At 38.6% G+C, this 17,623-nt stretch overlaps 1 long non-coding RNA gene across 1 annotated transcript in view; it reads left to right on the top strand.

Moving 5' to 3' along the window:
• The first annotated feature begins 2,883 nt into the window (after positions 1–2,883).
• The window catches only part of LOC131168146 (uncharacterized), a 42,818-nt gene continuing 28,078 nt past the window's right edge, over positions 2,884–17,623 (top strand). The window contains exons 1-3 of the long non-coding RNA XR_009140226.1: positions 2,884–3,284; positions 3,419–3,462; positions 16,383–16,601. This is a non-coding gene — a long non-coding RNA (uncharacterized LOC131168146). The remainder of the gene's footprint in view (positions 3,285–3,418; positions 3,463–16,382; positions 16,602–17,623) is intronic.

Raw genomic sequence — 17,623 nt, 5'->3', positions numbered from 1 at the left:
CATCGCGAGTTGGACATGAGTACTTCATGAGGCTATCACGAAAGGTTTGGGGGTATCTCATGCGGCACAAGTTGGAGATGTTTGCCAGGTGTAACTTGTGGCTGACGTGGAGTACCAGACCGGGAGAGAGTTTCTTAGGTTAGATATTGTAGCTTAGTATGCTGGTGTTCAAGGAGATTTGTGAGCAAGACATGGTGTATGCAGGGCTTGTAAGGAACTTCTTGGTAAAGTCAGTGAGTATGATAGATTACTCAATTAATCGATCGCCAAATGTATTACTAGATGGGGGAGTTGTAGGAAAGGCTTGGACAGGCTATGCGTAGACTTCTTTGGTTTGAGAAAATTTGGAGGTCCAGCCATGCACATTTATAGTGAGGTGGGATCTATGATTGGTGTTAGACGGTACATTTTTATGGTATATAAGAAATATGGGTTCAAGCTGGGTGATCCAATGACAAACATGATGACGATTGGTGGAGACATGATTTTAGGTGTTAAAGCCATAGGACAACGTACTTAGATAGATGAAAAGAAATGGGTTCCAAAAAGCTACAGTAGTAGCAATAAACAAGTTGTGTAGGTGGATTTGGAGACTCAGAGCATAAGTGTAGGGAGTTCTAACTCAGGTGACTTGCAGTATCACAAGATAAACTGGAGCAAAAAGGAGATTGTGATGTAGGTAGAGTTATAAACTCGTGGCAGAGATGACATTGGTCATAATGCAGGGAGTTTAAGCTTGGGAGACCAGTAGGATCACAATGGGCTCAGGGGCACTATCATATCACTACCCAGGTATAAAGATTTGGTGTCTTATGCAACCATGACTACCTTTCAAGAGGCAGTGCACACCCGAGAAAAGGTTAGGTGGATAGGTGCCATGGTGGAGGAGATGTATGAGAATCAAACATAGGGGTTGGTGAAGCTCCTAGAGGGGGAGAGGGAGATGGGCTGTAAGTGGGCAAGTATTATGTTGTTTTGTGTGAGTGACATGCCAATTGCTGGGAAGATTCCAACTGAGGTAAATCAGTCAGGGACTCTATTGAGAAAGGAAGTTTACATTAAGGTTTTAAGTGGTACCAAGAGTATTCATGGGTTGGAGATTCGCAAGGATAAAGTTACAGGGAGATTGAGATTATCTTGGGGTGACTTTGTGGTCATAGTTGTAGGGGGATTTAAGTTATCTCAAGGTGACTCTGTGAATAAAACTACATGGAGATTGTGGTTATCTCGGGTGGATTTTTGGATCAAGTTTTGAAGAAGTTTAGCATGATTGATGTTAAATCGATCACCAGTACACTGTTGGCGAATCTAAGTAAACAGTTTACCGCTTAATACTCAAGGACGGATGGTGATATTCAGGATGTATCAAAGGTTTCCTACGTCACTGCAGTTGGGTACTTTAGCAGGCAACAGAGGGATCCGTCAGTTGTGAGGTTCGTGGATGGAGACTACACAGGGGGCTTGGATGACAAGAGGCTTGCAACAGAGCATGTTGTGGGAAGGCCTAATTGTTGGAAGTCCAAGATATAGTCTCAGGTTGCACTAGTTACAACTGGATCGGAGTACTTGATAGTAGCTAAGACTGCCAAGGTAGCATTGTGGTTTAAAGGATCGTTAAAGGAGCTGTGTGTTCAGTTAGGTGGAGTTCTTGTTACCATGGTCAAGTTCAAGCGTGGCTTGGACTTCATTTACGTCTCTAGGTGTTAAATGGGAGGTGGGTCCTAATATACTGGTCTGAGTGGAGTAGCGGGGTTATGCTTTCGAATTTCACGTTAGTGGTGAATATTCGCCAAGGTGAAGATTGTTGGGGATGTGACTCATGTTCTGAGTGGAATGCATGTATCGAGAAAAATATCATGAAGCGAGGGACAAAGAGAGAGGTTTGCAGGGTGCAGCTTCGAGGGCAAATCGTTGACGGTTTGGGTGTAATCATCGACGGTTTCAGACAATGCTACAAGGGATGTTCTTCTCGACTTCAACCATCGACGATTTCGCTCGCGAACGTCACAGAATTTTGATTCGAAGATTAGTAGATTGAGAGTTTTTGGAGGAATTCCTTCGCGGGATCACTGCAGAAGTGTTTTATATATACTATAGGTATTCTATACGCAGTAGATTAGTATATAATCATTATTATGTAATCCTTGTTGATTAAGCTTGGTATAAGCTTCAAGGCCTTTGTAAGCTTCATTAAGATAGTGAAAATAGTCGCTGCTCCCGTGGATGTAGGCAAATTGTCGAACCACGTAAATTCTTGTATTTTGATTGTTGCTTTTATTGTTTCTCATTGATTGAGTGATTGTTTGGTTAGTATAGTTCATTATAAAGTGTTTGCTTGCTTGTTCCATTGATTGTTTTGTGAGGTTGTGTGAGGCCTTTTACTGCGCACACTCGGCACCGACTATTGGTATCTGAAACGCCGATTGTTGGCACAACAATTGGCATCAGAGCCAGGTAGTCAAGGAACAACACTATTGAATTTAGCATGCATTTTTTTGTGCCGGGAGAGTTGAAGTTATTGTTAGCCCCACCTACAACTTAAGGTTCATCGCTAATGAAAGACATTTTTTATTTTTCATTTAGTTTTATTTAATTGTTTTTCTTTATATGGGTGGCTATGACTTCTCCCTCGACTTTGGTCTTGGATATAGTTAATTTGTCTACAATCTACCCTTTTGAATGTTCCATCTTCTCCTTTTTTGTTTTTTAAACCTTTTCTTTAACTTCTTAACTCTCATTGGACAGTTATTTTGTTTTGTTTATTCTTGCGCTCAGAAATTGAATAAATACTTTAATTTTGATCTTCTTAATTCTCATCTTGATACCTATCTTGAAAGCACATGTGAGCTTGTTGAGCTTGACGAGGTCTTTATTTATTGACCAATACTGTTATATTCAGCATACATGTTTAGTAGAGACAGTTGAAGTAGTTGTTTGTTTCGCGCACAATATTTCCCAAAATTCATCATTAATAAAGGTATTTTTGATTTCTCATTTAATTTTATTTAAAAGTTTTTTTTTCTCCGACACTGGCCGTGACCCGTCTGCGAAGTCCGCTCATTTTCCGGGTTGGCTCGATCATCTCGTGATCATGCATGCGCCTGGGACACACTGCGTCGGACGGACCGGCCCGGCCCCAACCCGTTCGTTGGCCGGCGCGCCGTCTTCCTTCTCCCAACTCCCATCTTAAACCCTTTTAAACCTTTTGAATTCAAAATTCACAGTAGCTTCTATTCAGTTCTCGCTCTCTCCGTACAGCCAAGGCGAAGCATTACAGGCCTCCTGTAAGTTCCAACCGACCGCCATGACTAGAAATTTTTCATATTTTTCGCACGATCAAATTTAGTGCATTGCATGCACCCTTGTTCTCCCTTTTTTGTTTATGTTTTCCCACTTATTTTCTTTCCGTGTTTTCCAGGGAAAGTAAAAGGAAGGGGATCGCAAGCTATTAAATAACTCCAAGTTAGTCTGCCCCTTTTCGGCTCCCTACCCCACCCTCACTGTCTTTTAGTTTCATATTATGCCCATGTTACCCTATTTAATTTTCTGATTGTTTAAGCTCTCATTTTGGGTGTTTATGATAGTAAATTTGTTGGTGGTATTTTTAGTTTTCTAGCTTACCTTACCCAACTGTGATCCGTTTGGCTGCCGGGAAAATATGCAGGAGAAGAAATAAGACTAATTAATTGTTAGTCTATCAACAGATGCTGTTGCACAAGGGGAAACGGAGAATTGATCAAATGGTTGGCTGAGAATTGAAGTTGCTAGTTTTACTTGAATTAGACAATAACCAACACATTGCGGGAGTGTACTTTCTCTACTTCTAAATTTAAAAAACCCACCAATGAGAAGCTACAAACTGTTATGGCTCTTTTGTTTTGCAAAATGGAATTGAAATAGGAGTGTAGCTTGAAGAAGTTATAGAATCGAGACAAGAATATGATCAAATAAGTGGGTAGTTCCGGTGTTTGATTGGAGCATGGAATACCAACTCCACAATGGAATGCTAATTACATTGTAAATATTGTAGTAGTTTTCAATACCCATTTTGACTCAGGGGTTTCTTACTTGGGTAAGTGGGCTTAGGAGACGTCAAAGACTTTGATTGCAATTCAGAGGCCCTTCAAGGGCCTTATGAAATTTTGTGTGTGTTTTGTAGGTTTTAAGAGAGCCCTTAGGATTTTTGGAGCCTCTCAGGGCCCCTCTAGGTCTTTCGTAAGGCCCCTTGTAGCTCTATTAGGCCTAGTTGGGCTCACAGGGCCTCTTTAGGCTTCTCTAGGCTTCTTTAAGGCTCTCAACGAGGCTCCTTGCTTCCTTTGGGAGCTCAATTGGGCTCCAAGGACCCAAGAGCATGCTACTTAAGCTTTAGGGGCAAGGCTGTATTAACTTTACCCCTAGGGATACTGTTGTCCCTTTAATTTTTTGGAGAAACCCTAGCTCCTCCTCTTTGCCTATAAATAAAAGCAAGGAGAGAGTTAGAAAAGGGGGGGACCTCACTTGGGGTGAGCAGAGAGAGTGAGATAGCGAGAGAGTTTGGAGGGGAGTGAGCTAGAGAGGGGGAAAATTTTGGAGAGTTGAGAGAGAGAGAAAAATGAGAGAGTTAAAAAAGAGAGAGAGAATGGGGTGAGAAAAAAAAATAAAGAAATAAAAAAGAGAGAGAGAGTGGGGAGGATATGGCCAAAAAAAAAAAAAAAAAAAGATGAAGGAGAAAAAAATAAAAAGAGAGCTAGGGTTAGAAAAAAAAGGGAGGGATAGAAAGAAAAAGGAGAGAGTGAGGAGGGAGGAGTCTACATCCATAAGAGAGAACAAAAAGAAGAAGAGATAGAGGCCTAGGGCTGCGGCCAAGGAAGGAGAAAGGAAGAGAAAGAGAAAAAGAGAAGAGGAAGAGAGTAGCCCTATGGCCACACCAAAAGGGGAGACTCACAGCACACCAAAAAAACCCTAACGCACCCACGGCCAAAGAAGGAGTAAGGAGGGCCTTCATTCATGTAAAAGTGGCCATCCTAAAGGTAGTTTTTTTTTCTTGGCTTCTCTTCCTTTTGTGCTATGGTATCTTCTTGTTCTTGTTCTTATTGGTTTGATTTCTTTTGTGTTAGATAAATGGAATCATGTTAAGAATGGTTAGAGTAGCAATAGGAGGGCTAGGGGGTTGTTAGGGTTCCCTTTCTAGCTTTGTTTACGTGAATATACTTGGGTTTACCTGCAGCAGCAGCAGATGTGGTGGCTGCTAGGGTTCCTTTTTCTGCTTTCTGCGTGATTTCTAGAGGGGACAGCAACTAAAGTCTTCTTCTTTGCTGTGTTTACGTGAAGGACAACAGCAGCAGGTGTATTGGTGGGTTGCTGCGCTAGATTCAGGCAGCTGTGTTGCTGTGTGGATGGCTGAAGGTAGTGCATGCTGCTGTGTAGGGGCTGGAAAATATGGTTTATGCACACAGCAGCAGCAACGGCTGGAGGTAAAAGCCTTGGCATTGGGGGTTAGGAAGGAGGGGTCTTAAGCTATTCTTAGGGTCGGGATCTGCTGCAAACTTTTGTGGCAGCAGCAGATAGGTCTCTTTTGCTGTAGGGCTGAAAGCTAGGGTTCATGTGAGAACCTTAGCATGCGATGGAGCAAGGGTGAGGTTTGATATAAACCCGGAAGTTAGGATTTTATGCCCTTTAAAATTTTTGTCTTTTTTGATTTGTTTGTTCTTGTTTAAGATTAGTGGTCTATATTCGGAAGTTATGAATGTTGCAGTGAGCTGGTAGGCTGTTCCAATGGGAGGAAACAACCCTGATTTTCTTTTTGTAGCTATGGACAGCATCTGCTGTAATTGGGGATGGCCGAGGTTGGGGTTTGTTGTATTAGGGGGTTAGCTATTTCCTTTGTTTTGTAAAAGATTTGAAAATAGCATGCATATGTTTGCTCATCCATTAATGCTTATGTTAAAAGCTCGTTCATGTATATTGGCTACTTGAATGTTAATTAGAGTCTTTTTATTTTAATACATATGATATGGCTTGAAAAAAATGCTTGTTCTAGTGGAGATTTGTGGTTAGCATGTACATGTTTGCTCATTTATTCATGCTTGTTTTAGAGGCCCATTCATGCATATTGGTTATTTAAATGTTTAACTTGGGTCTTTTACATTTTGATACATATGATATGATATGAAAATGCTTGGAAGGTAGTTCCTTATCATGTATTGGTTTGCCTCTCAATCCATGTCTGTGTTAAAAGCTACTCCATACATATCATTATTTGAATGGTTAATGTGGTTTCAATGTGTCATACATTGAACTGTGTATAGTAGTTTTCTTGGGGTGAGTAATTTTGATTTGACAATGCTCAATATCCCATGGTAAGTGGAATGCCTCTCTTGGAATTTATCTTTTCCATAAGGTGTGTAGTTGCATTATTATGTAAGGACCATGGCAAACATTGAAGGTGTGCTCAAGTTTGATTATGCTTAGGATCATTACCCCCTAATGCTAATTATATTTCCTTACTTATGTATGCATGCATGTTGTTAATTTACCCTATTTACTCCATACCCATTAGGGTTCCCTTGTGTCTCTTGTAGTGTCTCCAAGCTTTGTTTAGGGCCTCTCAACCTAGCTAATGATGGGATGATAGGGGAGATTTCACCATATGGTATCCTCTCCCTTTTCAATCCTAAGCAAGGGACAAGTGTTCTTCATTAAGCCCGTATGGGTGAATTGGAGTCAACGCTTGCACCATGGGACTGAGAAGCCAAGGATAAACTTCGAAATTCCTTTTTTTTTTTTTTCAAAACTTTCTGTTTTAAAAAAAAAATTCCATTCAAATTGTTTCTCTTTATGGCCGATGATGAGTTCAGTAATTTTTCAAAAATCTTCCTTCTTTGTCAAAGCATCTTTCTTCAAATTGGAAACTCTCTTTTTAAAAAAATGTCCAATCCTTTTTCATAAATGATGATTGCCTTAATCAAGGATACTTAATCCAATCAAAGACCATCAAAGGTTTCAAAGCCTTCAATTAGAGAGTTTACTTAATCCTGAGCATTAAACTCTAAACCTTAATTATCAATTAGGGATTTTCAGATCCTCCATCAAGGGTTGACTCTATTTTTGCATTTAAACCCTGATTGTCAATCAGGAATTTCCCAAATCTTCAATTAAGAGTTGACTCTATCTTTGCATTAAAACCCCGATAGTCAATTAGGGATTTTCAAATCCTCCATCAACAATTAACTTTATTTTTGCATTAAAACCTTGATTGTCAATCAGGAATTACCAAAATCCTCCATTAAGAATTGGCTTTATCTTTGCATTAAAACCTTGATAGTCAATTAGAGATTTTCAAAATCCTTAATTAAGAGTTGACTCTATCTTAGCATTAAAACCCCGATTGACTATCAGGGATTTTCAAATCCTTAATTAAGGGTTGACTTTATCCTAGCATCAAAACCTAATTGACAATCAAATGTTTTTTCAAATCTTCAATTAATGATTGACTCAATTAGAATATTAAAGCCATGATTTTTAATTAGGATTTGTTTTTTTCCAAATCTTCTAGAGTTGATTCAATCAGAGGATTTTCAAACCATTCATCATTAATGATTGATCTCAATAACTTTCAAATCCCTATTGCTAGTTAGAGTACTTTGCAAAATTCATTAATGATTGATTTATTTCAACTCTTCATTAAGGCTTGATGTCCATCACAAGAGATTTTCTACTCCATCAACATTGAATTCTCTAAATTTCAATCATGAGATTAGGACCACATTTCCTATTTGTTCAAAATTCAATAAAAAATTCCATCCACCTCATCGAGTCCATGATTGAAATTAGATATTTTGATGTTGAGTTTTTCTAAACCATAATTTGAAAGGAAAGAGTCATCTTTGAATCTAAGGGAACCAATCAAAACATTTTTCATCATCTCTTCCAATTTACCTCTGTTTTTCAAAATTTAGGATAATTTGAGGTCAATTTTCCTTTTCAAACAAGAGTATGTCAGGGCTTTCAGCTTTGTTGTTTGAACTCTTGGACAGTGATCCTTCATTATATGACCCAAAAGGGGACTTTTCTTCCTTTCTTTCTATTCTTTTTTATTTCTCAGTTAGGACACACACACACATAGAGGTAACCATTCTTGGAACGGGTGTTGGCAGACTGACCCCCCTTAGAATGGTTAGTCTACCACCTTCCCTATGCACAAATGTCCTCCCGAACCCATGATCTCTATGTCATATACCTTTTTAGGATTTTTTACTTTATTTTCCCTATAAAAAAAATAATAAAGATGGCGACTCCACATTTTCTATTTTTTGTATTTTCTTGAGTCCATTCCACCCCTGATTTAACTATCTTATTTGGGGGATTGCCATGCCAACACTATCCCATCCGTCGGCATATCTCCTGGAGTAGAATTCGGTGTTGACAGTAGTAAAAGTAGACAAATGGAATAAATCTTTGTCAGAGAGACCAACTATTAGACACTTTTTTTTTTGGGATCAGTAATGATAGTATATATTAAGAAGGCATCAAGGAGATGCCAACCTGAAATACAAGAAATCAACTACTCTGAAGGGTGTAACAAAAATAATAAAGTACATTGAATTTCATTTGCTACAAGTCCACTATGCCAACTAGTAATGGAGTAAATCACAACTCTTTGTTGAGGTTGAGATATTGTGATTGAATTTTAAATACTCTTCTGTTCCTCTCTTTTGAAACACACCAAAAAATTGCGAGAGGATGAGAGACAAAGCCTTCCTTTTTTCTTTTGTTGCTTGAATCCCTATCTAGAACCCATAGCTCCCCTCCAACAGATCTACCGGTAACTTGCTGTTGTCTAATTAGAGTTAAAGCATCATTCCAAAGATTTCTGGTCTAGGGGCAAAGGAGAAGGATGTGGTTTAATGATTCTGCCTCAGCCATGCAAAGGGCACGTTTGTTGGCAATGGGGAACCTCCTTCTCTGCAAGTTGTCTAGGGTCAAGATCTTACTTTGAGCTACTCCCCAGGTAAAAAAGACAACCTTTGAAGGAGTAGCTTGTCTTCCATATTTGAGACGAAGTGAGTGTTGTTCGACTCCCAAAGAAAAAAAGTTTCCCATGGAAGGATTTGACAATCAAGACCCCTAAATAGTAAGGTCAAGAGTGTTTTGAATTGGAACTTGTAAAGATAACTATAGAAATTGGTGAGTTGGTGGAGTTCCCAATCTCCCACATTTTTATTGGTAAAGCTTGATATATAGTATTGGCCCACAACCTAACAATTTAAGCTTTTAGGTAAAGTGGTAATCTAATATGGTGTCAAAGTTGGTTACTAGGAGGTCTAGGGTTCTAGTCTTGCGTTTATTGTGTGGTAGTTAAAAAACTATTGTATTCCCTGTAATGGTTGTTTATGATTGTGTGTTTATCTCTCTATGTGCTATTAGGCTGCACATGCAGGAGAGTATTAAATCTTGATATACATTGTTGGCCCACAACCTAACAACTTGAGCTTTTAGGTAAAGTGGTAATCTAACATCTATAAAAGGGAATGTTCCAAGAAAACCCTTGATATGTTTGAAGGTGTTGGCTTATGCAGGCATCTTTATCACAAGCCATGTTGTAACTTGTAAATGGTTGGAAATAGACACTAGAGGCCTCCATATTACTCCACACATCATGCCAAAAAATAAAGGATAAAAAATATTCCAGCCTTTCCTAATGTTTATCCACACCCCTATGCTGCGTGGTCCTTTGCCAGCCAGGGAGATCCACTCATTGTGCTCAAGCTCTTATTTCATGGCCGTGATTTCCCTCAGAAGATGATCTTTCTTAATCATGAATCTCCACAACCGTTTCCTAAGAAGGGCTTTATTGAAGGCATGAAGGGGCTTTAAACTCAAGCTTCTTGAGCAAATTGGCTGTTTCACCATGCCCCATTTGACTAGGTGGAATTTGAATTCTGTCCCCAAGCTCCGCCGTTGGAACCTCCTTTGAATCCTTTCTAGTCTTTTGGCAACAGAAACTAGGAGTGGGAGGAGTGACATGAGTAAACCAGAAGATTTGTCAAGGTGCTTTTAGTAAGAGTAAGTCTACCACCTTTTGACAAAAAATTCCTTTTCGATCTTGCTAGCCTTTTCTCGAACTTCTCTATAATGGGGTCCCAAACACCTTTATCTTTGAATCTGGCTCCAAGAGGTAGGTGGCTTATAGGGAAAGATCCTATTTGCATCCCAAAAGACCAACTAAGAAAGGTCCTCCTAAACTGTCACCAATTGGAATAATTTCACTTTTTTCCAATATTAACTTCAAACCTGAGACAGCCTTAAACGCTATTCGACAATTGATTTGCATTCAGCAGGAAATGTGGAAAACAGTAGAATTAAGAATCCTGCACACTCGGCAAAATTGATCACCTATTTTATCACAATTTCCATGTAAATCAAGCTACTCATATCTATATTTTGAAATACTGAAATCAATTGAAAGTGGAAAAAGAGGAACACACAAAACTGTGCAGTTACTTGTCAGTATTTCTTATAAATGTTGCAAATAATTAACTTAAGAAAGTGAAATTATTGAAGAAATTACAGTAAGGGGAAAAAAAAAACTCAAGCTTCAACCTTTAATAAAGACATTTTTTTTTTTCTTTTGTTTTGTGAGAACCAAAAGACAAGTTGCTATTCAAGGAGTGGTTGCTTGGGCATATGGGACTTGCAGATGCTGATGGATATAGCTACGGTGTAGTAACTGGTAGCTGTAGAGGTCTTAGTGGAGTAACAGCAGCAGTTTGGCATCTGTTGTGGGTGTGTGGTGGGGGAGGGGGTTGTGCAGTGGAATGGGGCGAGGACAAAGTGGTGTAATAGAAATTGTTGAGGGACCTTTTTGTCTGTAGGAAAAAGAATACTGGAATAGAATGATGATTGAAGCTTTGTTGGGGGGGGGGGGGGGGACGGGTGGACAAGATGTTGGCAAAGTATCAATTCCTTTAGAAATAAATGAATGTTTATTTCATGGAATGGCAATTCCAGAGTCTTTTTGGGTGACCAAAATATGGGTAGGTATTTAAACTAGAATCATGGTTTCATTTCAGCCTCAATTAAATTTGATACCCAAAAATTTAAAGGAATGGAATTGGTTTTTACATGTTTACATGCTCATCATATAATTTTTCATTCAATTTCACTCCCAAACTATTTCAGTCAGTTCTGCGTTGTTCTATTACCTTGCTTATATAGATTAAACAAGTCAGCTGTCTGTTGGTTTGGAATGGTGTTCCCCTTACAGGTGCTTCTGTGTTTGCAACAGTATTTTTCTTGGTCTCCAGGGCTGTCCATTGCTGGGCTTGTTTGGGATCAGCTTGTGCAGGCTGATTTTTCATCAATGGACTCTCAACTGGATGACCATACACCAGCCATCGAATTCTTTGCAGAACTCCCATGTTATTTTCTTGTTTTGCCCCTTCCCTGTGGCTGAGAAATTATGGAGGTTGTTTGGGCTAATCTGATTTCTCAATGATTTCTCTGCTTTTAATCTAAAACATCTACCAAAGAGAAACTATGAACTGTTATGGCTCTTTTGATTTGCAAAATGGAATTGAGACAGGAGCGTAATTGAGGGTGTGATGGAGTTGAGACAGCAACAGAAATTTGCAGGATGGTTCTGGTGTTTGGTTGGAGCATGGAATATTGCCCGCTTGGAATGCTAATTCCATTCTCAACTTTGAAGGAGTAAAACTGGATAAATGGAATAAAGTCTTCGTAGAAGAGACCAACCATCAGAAAATTCTTTTTCCATCCAGCATGAATTGTGGAACACAGTAGGATTAAGAATCCTTCAAATCTCAGAAAAATTGATCACCTTGTTTACCACAATTGCCACATAAATCAAACCATGTATATCTGTGTTTTGAAATACTGATATCAATTGAAGCGAAAAAAAGGAACACACAGAAGTGTCTAGTTGTCTTCCAGGATTTCTATCAGATGCTGCAAATATCCAATACTATCAACTTTGATGATGAAGAAAGTGAAATTACTGTGGAAATCATAGCCAAAAAAGGATCAAGCTTCAAGCCTTCACCCTTAATAAACAACCATTTATTTCTCTTTTCAAGTTGTGTGGGAACCAAAAGAAAAGTTGATATTAAAGGAGGGGTTGCATGGGTATATGGGACTTGCAGATTCTGATGGATATAACTATGGTGGCTTAGGCACAGTAGCAACTAGTAGCAGTGGAAGCCTCAACAGAGTAGCAGCACAGTTTGGCATCTGTTGTCAGTGCGTGAGGGGTGGGGGGTCATGGTTTGGTTGTGCATAGAGATGAAGTTGAGGATGAAGTCGTGTATTAGAACTTGTTGAGGGACATTGTTATCTGTAAAGAAACTTAATGCTGGAATAGAGTGATGATTGAAGGTTGGGTGAGTGGGCGACATAGTAGCAACTCCTTTAGTTAAATGAATGTTCAAGAAATGGAAATTCTCAAGTACTTCTAACCAAATGATGGGAAGGAATTGAAAGATTCCATTCCAGCCTCAATTACAGTAATAATACTAGAAAGCAATCAAACCCTTCAACAAAAAACAAAATTTAGTTAGATCTACCTTGTCCATTCATCTCACTCAGATAGTAAACTAAGTCAGCTGCCTGCTCTGCTGTGCAGAATGGTATTTCTCCTTAGCGGCTTCTGTGTTTGCAACAGTATTTATATGTTCATTATATAATTTTTCGTTCCATTCCACTCCAAACCATTTCATTCTATAGGACCAAACAGTTAGCAGTCAAACTCTTCAACAAATAACAGATTTAGTCAGCTCTGCATTGTTCAATTACCTTGCTTATATAGATTAAATAAGTTAGCTGTCTGTTGGTATGGAATGGTGTTTCCCCTTCTAGGTCCTTTTGTGTTGCAGAAATTAAGTCAGCTCTGCCTTGTTCTATTATCTTGCTTATATAGATTAAATAAGTCAGCTTGCTGTTGGTATGGAATGGTGTTTCCCTTTCTAGGTGCTTCTGTGTTTGCCACAATATTTTTCTTGCTCTCCAGGGTTGTCCATTGCTGGGCTTGTTTGGGATCAGCTTGTGCTGATTTTTCATCAACGGACTCTGTCGGCCCAAGAGTGCGTCTAGAAGGCGGGTGAATAGACACCTTTTGCAGATAATGCAATTTTCTACAAAAACAAAATATCTTGGCAAGATACAAGTGATTTTTATCACAATAAATAGCAAGGTAAATAACACAAACAAATAAAGTAAACGAGAGAGAGAGAAGAGCTTAACACCGAGATATTAACGTGGTTCGGCACCCAGCCGACGTCCACGCCTTGAGACCAACTCAAGGATTGCCAAATCCACTAAACAATCTCCTTTCAAGACGGAGAAACCTTTACAAATTGGGTACCAAACCCAGCTGCTCACCAAGAGCTGAAAACAAGGAGTTCACCAAGAACCTCCTTACAAATGGCTCACCAAGAACCTTCAATCCCACAATGAATCAACAAGAAGAAATGTAGAGAATACAGAACAATGCTCCTTCTTGAGCTGATAATACAAATAAAATCCTCACACTACTCTCTTGAGCAAATGATGGATAACTAGAATAAGATGGCAAGAGAGCTTTGAGCAAGTTTAAACCTAGAATGAATGCACAAATCAAATAATGCTCCAAAAGGTTGTTAAATTCATTTTAATAGCTCATATTTATAGCCAAGAACCCCAGGTAATCGCTATCTGTCCATTGGGTGTGAAAGCTATTTGTTGGCTTGAGAACTAGCCGTTAAATGCCCGTTGTTTTCAGGTGCTTGAGGCCAGTTGTTGACGAGTGCCATCAATTCGTCGACGAAACTCCATCAGTCGTCGACGAGTCACCTGCTTTCGTCGACGAGTCACTTGGGCTGACAAAATATATTTAGCTATTGGAATTTTTTGTCGACGAGCCAAGCCCGCTCGTTGACAAGTCAGCCGCTTTCGTCGACGAATTACATCCATTCGTCGACGAGTCACCTGGGCAGAAATTTAGAAAGGCTATTGGATTTTTCAGTCGACGATTGCACTGCATTAGTCGACGAATCTCCTGTCTTTCATACTTAACCAGCCTTCAAATGAAGTAGCCCATGCTAGGGCAAGTGCATATGAAATATATTTGTTCTAATGAAAATTTAAGCTTGTCCTAATGAGATTTTAACTGAGTATTAGATGTCTTGTTAAGAAATCATGTTTGAAAGCTCATTTTGACATCTTCTGCACTAGCATGACTCGGTATGCATTTCAAGAATTATTTTTGTGTTCTATACTAATCATGAACTATGTGCACATGCATTTGCACAGCTCTTGCAAGGTATTCTTGCTAACATCGCAAGCACAGGAGTTACAAGAAGTTTCCTACCTCACACACAACCCATTATATATAAAACATATACAAGACTTCACACAAGCTCCAGTTGGTTGTGGTTTGGGTATTCCATGTGTAGGCTTTTGCTCATTGCTTTCATCATAGTTTGTCTGATCCTTTATCCTTATGCTTGCTTTGGTATCATCCTGTTTACTTGAATTGAACTTGAGTATATAGATTAATTAACCTGAGGGTCACTAATGGGTTGTTATCATCAATAGCCACCAAGGCTAACAGACTCTTTAATTAGAAACTATGCACCAACCATCTAATCCTTATAAATCTCCCATGTTAATTGCTTGTTTTGCCCCCTTTCCTGAAATAGTGGGTCCTCAAGTTTTCTTTGTTGGTACCCCTATGGGCGGGGAAGGGGGTGGGGTGTCGGCCTGTTCACATAGAATCATTCACAGCACCAGAAGTCAACAAAATCAGAAGTCTTCTACAAATTGATTTCTGTTAGTCCATGGATATCTTACTTGGTTATTGTCTGCGGTCCAGTCTGTGTCCTTCTAGTTCGGCTTGTTGCTGAGAAATTATGGAGGGGTAATCAACCTGTGGCTTGTCATTAAATTCTATCTATTGACTATTGTATCTGTACTTCTGGCTGCTAAAAGGGCAGTTTAACACATCAGTTTTTTTATTTATTTTTATTTTATATATATATATATATATTTTTTTTTTGGGACCAGGGATTCTCTTCCAAGGGATGATGGTGGCTGATTGACTGCAGGATTGGGGGATTCATTGCCAATTTTTAGTGCTTGTGGTTAATGAAAAGTTTGCTTAGAATTTTTAAAAGAAAAAAATTGACAGATTGTATGTGAAAATGATGCCGAAGGAGCTATTCAAATGCTTAAGTTAGCTGAAATAAACCTGTACTAGAATGGTGCATTGCTAGATGATTATCATCGGTGATTCATAAAGAATGTGATTCTAGGCTCTTCCTCATCAAGAGAGGGCGCAGCTCATGTGCTAACAACTTTGCTAGAATGGGCTAGATAAGTATGAGGATATTACTAGCTCTACTCTTTCTCTCTCTCTCTCTCTCATCAGGGAAAATAAGATGCACTGCAGCCAGAAATACAAATGAGTTGCTTCAGAGATGATGGCATCTCATCAACACTTGAGAGATCCCTTTGTGCCAATATTTAAATGTTTGTTGGCTGCAATGTGGCAATCCTATTTTGTCCCTGGTAATTGTACAAAAAATAATTGGTTTATCACTTCATCTCATATCAACAGTTCATCTTTAATTAATGGATAATAGAGTTCATTTTGGGTCCAACTCAATTTTTTTTTAGAGAGGAGTCTTTTGGTGCTGGATTTTTTCGAGTATCATTTGGGTTGGATAGCTTGGATGATTGATGAGAATCTTGAAAGAGGATTTGTTAATATGATAATTCTTTCACAATGTAATACTCAGTTTCTTTATGCATGTTTTTGTCTTCTGCGGTCAATACAAACAATGTTTTCAGCTTAAAAATGCACTAGTGTCTTTAAAATTTTTTAGTGTACAAGTGTATTGAGTCGCTTTTTGTTTTGTGGAGATTGTTAACAGACCAACACAGGGTCATATGTTTCTCTCTAGAGAATATGTTCAGCCGCAGTGGGTTTATGATTGTGTAAGTGCGGATTATATTGCCAACATAGGGTTATTTGGTGGGGAGGTATTTCGTCTTCTTCTTTTGTTTTTTATGGAACTTATTAATCTATTCATATTTCTTGTTTTTCAAATGCCCATGAGAGAGAGAGAGAGAGAGAGAGGAGAGAGAGAAGGCTCACCTATTTTAGGTGGCTTTGACTTAGGAAATTAAGAATTTTATTTTAATTTGGAAGTTTAACTGTTCTAGGAATTTAGTTATTTTGGTGTATCTTGTTATATCCATTACAGTTTAGCCAGCAGATGTAATTCAAATTGCCAGTTTATTTTTAATTCTCCCCCTTGCATTCACTACACTTTTAATGTGGAGATTTGTTTTGCAGTGTTGTTTTGTATGACACATACAAGTATTTGATACATTCATTGGCTATTCAGGGTTCTTTTTCTGCACTTGTCACCATTTGTTGACAATGAGGCAGAAGGTTATGTTCCAGAATAAGCAGAGACCATCAAATGGTTGCAGGTTGCTGCAAGAAAACAAATCCTTCCACTACCAGATATTGGGAAAGAAGATTTAGAGGATACTCAGTATTTCTGGCTGAAGCTATTATCAGTAGAACAGAAGCTAATGAAGCTGCCGAGAGAAAGTGGAAGGTATATACCATAGTTCTAACAAATGGACCGGACTGCCAGTTGGACCGGAACTGGTCAACTCACGGGTCGGGATAGAACGGTTAAACCGGATTTGGTGTGGACTGGTATCAACTCGGTCAAACTCGGCTGACTCGATCTCATCTGGCGAGTCGACTGGGTTGACCCGGGTGTCATTAAAACTGAAAAAAATTTGGGATTTGAGAGGCACCTGGGATAGAATTATATGTTAAAAATACAGAATTTGCAAAAATTTGAAATCATATTTTTTTTTTTAAATTCAAAGCTTTAAAATATTAAGAATGCCAAATATAATAATATTGAAGTTTCTACTTAGTTTTCTTTTATTTTTTTTTTTGTAAATAAAATTCTAGATCCAAACAAAATGATAATAATTTATTAATATCAACATCACCATTAAAGCTTCTCTGTAATTCACAAATATAATGTATTTATACATAATATTACCAGTTCGACCTACCAGTCTGACCGGGGGTCGATGACTGGTCTGGGTTTTAAAACCATGGTATATACTGTTTTATTCAAATTTACATAATTAGGTTGTGGTTGCGTGCAGCCAAATAGAGGAGAATATTTTTCGAAGGCAGCCTACTGATTGAATTAAAAGTGGGAGACTGGGCTGAACAGATGACTGAACTGGATGGTCGTGATATGAAATATTTATTACAATAGCAATATGACCAGAACTTTCAAAGAATACCTGATGTCAGAAGTACTGCTCTTATTTTTAACGAAGTAAACTAAACAGCATGATTCTACGAGTAAATTCTTGTTGGATGCTAAAATATAGCACACTATGAAAAAGCATAGTATTTATTCTATATATAATTTTGTATAAATGATTTATGATCGAAGTAGTAGACAGCTCACATGCATGAGCCTGTGTGGGCAGTGGGCACTGCTGATCAAACAATGAGCAATTACACAAAATTGACGAGCTTCTTGCAGTAGTTTGCTTTTTCTGCTTGTTTTATACTTTTTTTGTTCCCAACAACTAATTTAGA

Source organism: Malania oleifera, chromosome 11, assembly GCF_029873635.1.
Source record: "Malania oleifera isolate guangnan ecotype guangnan chromosome 11, ASM2987363v1, whole genome shotgun sequence".
Lineage (NCBI taxonomy): Eukaryota > Viridiplantae > Streptophyta > Magnoliopsida > Santalales > Ximeniaceae > Malania > Malania oleifera.
The sequence above is the reverse complement of the archived record's forward strand: the minus strand, read 5'-3'. Positions and strand labels throughout refer to the sequence as shown.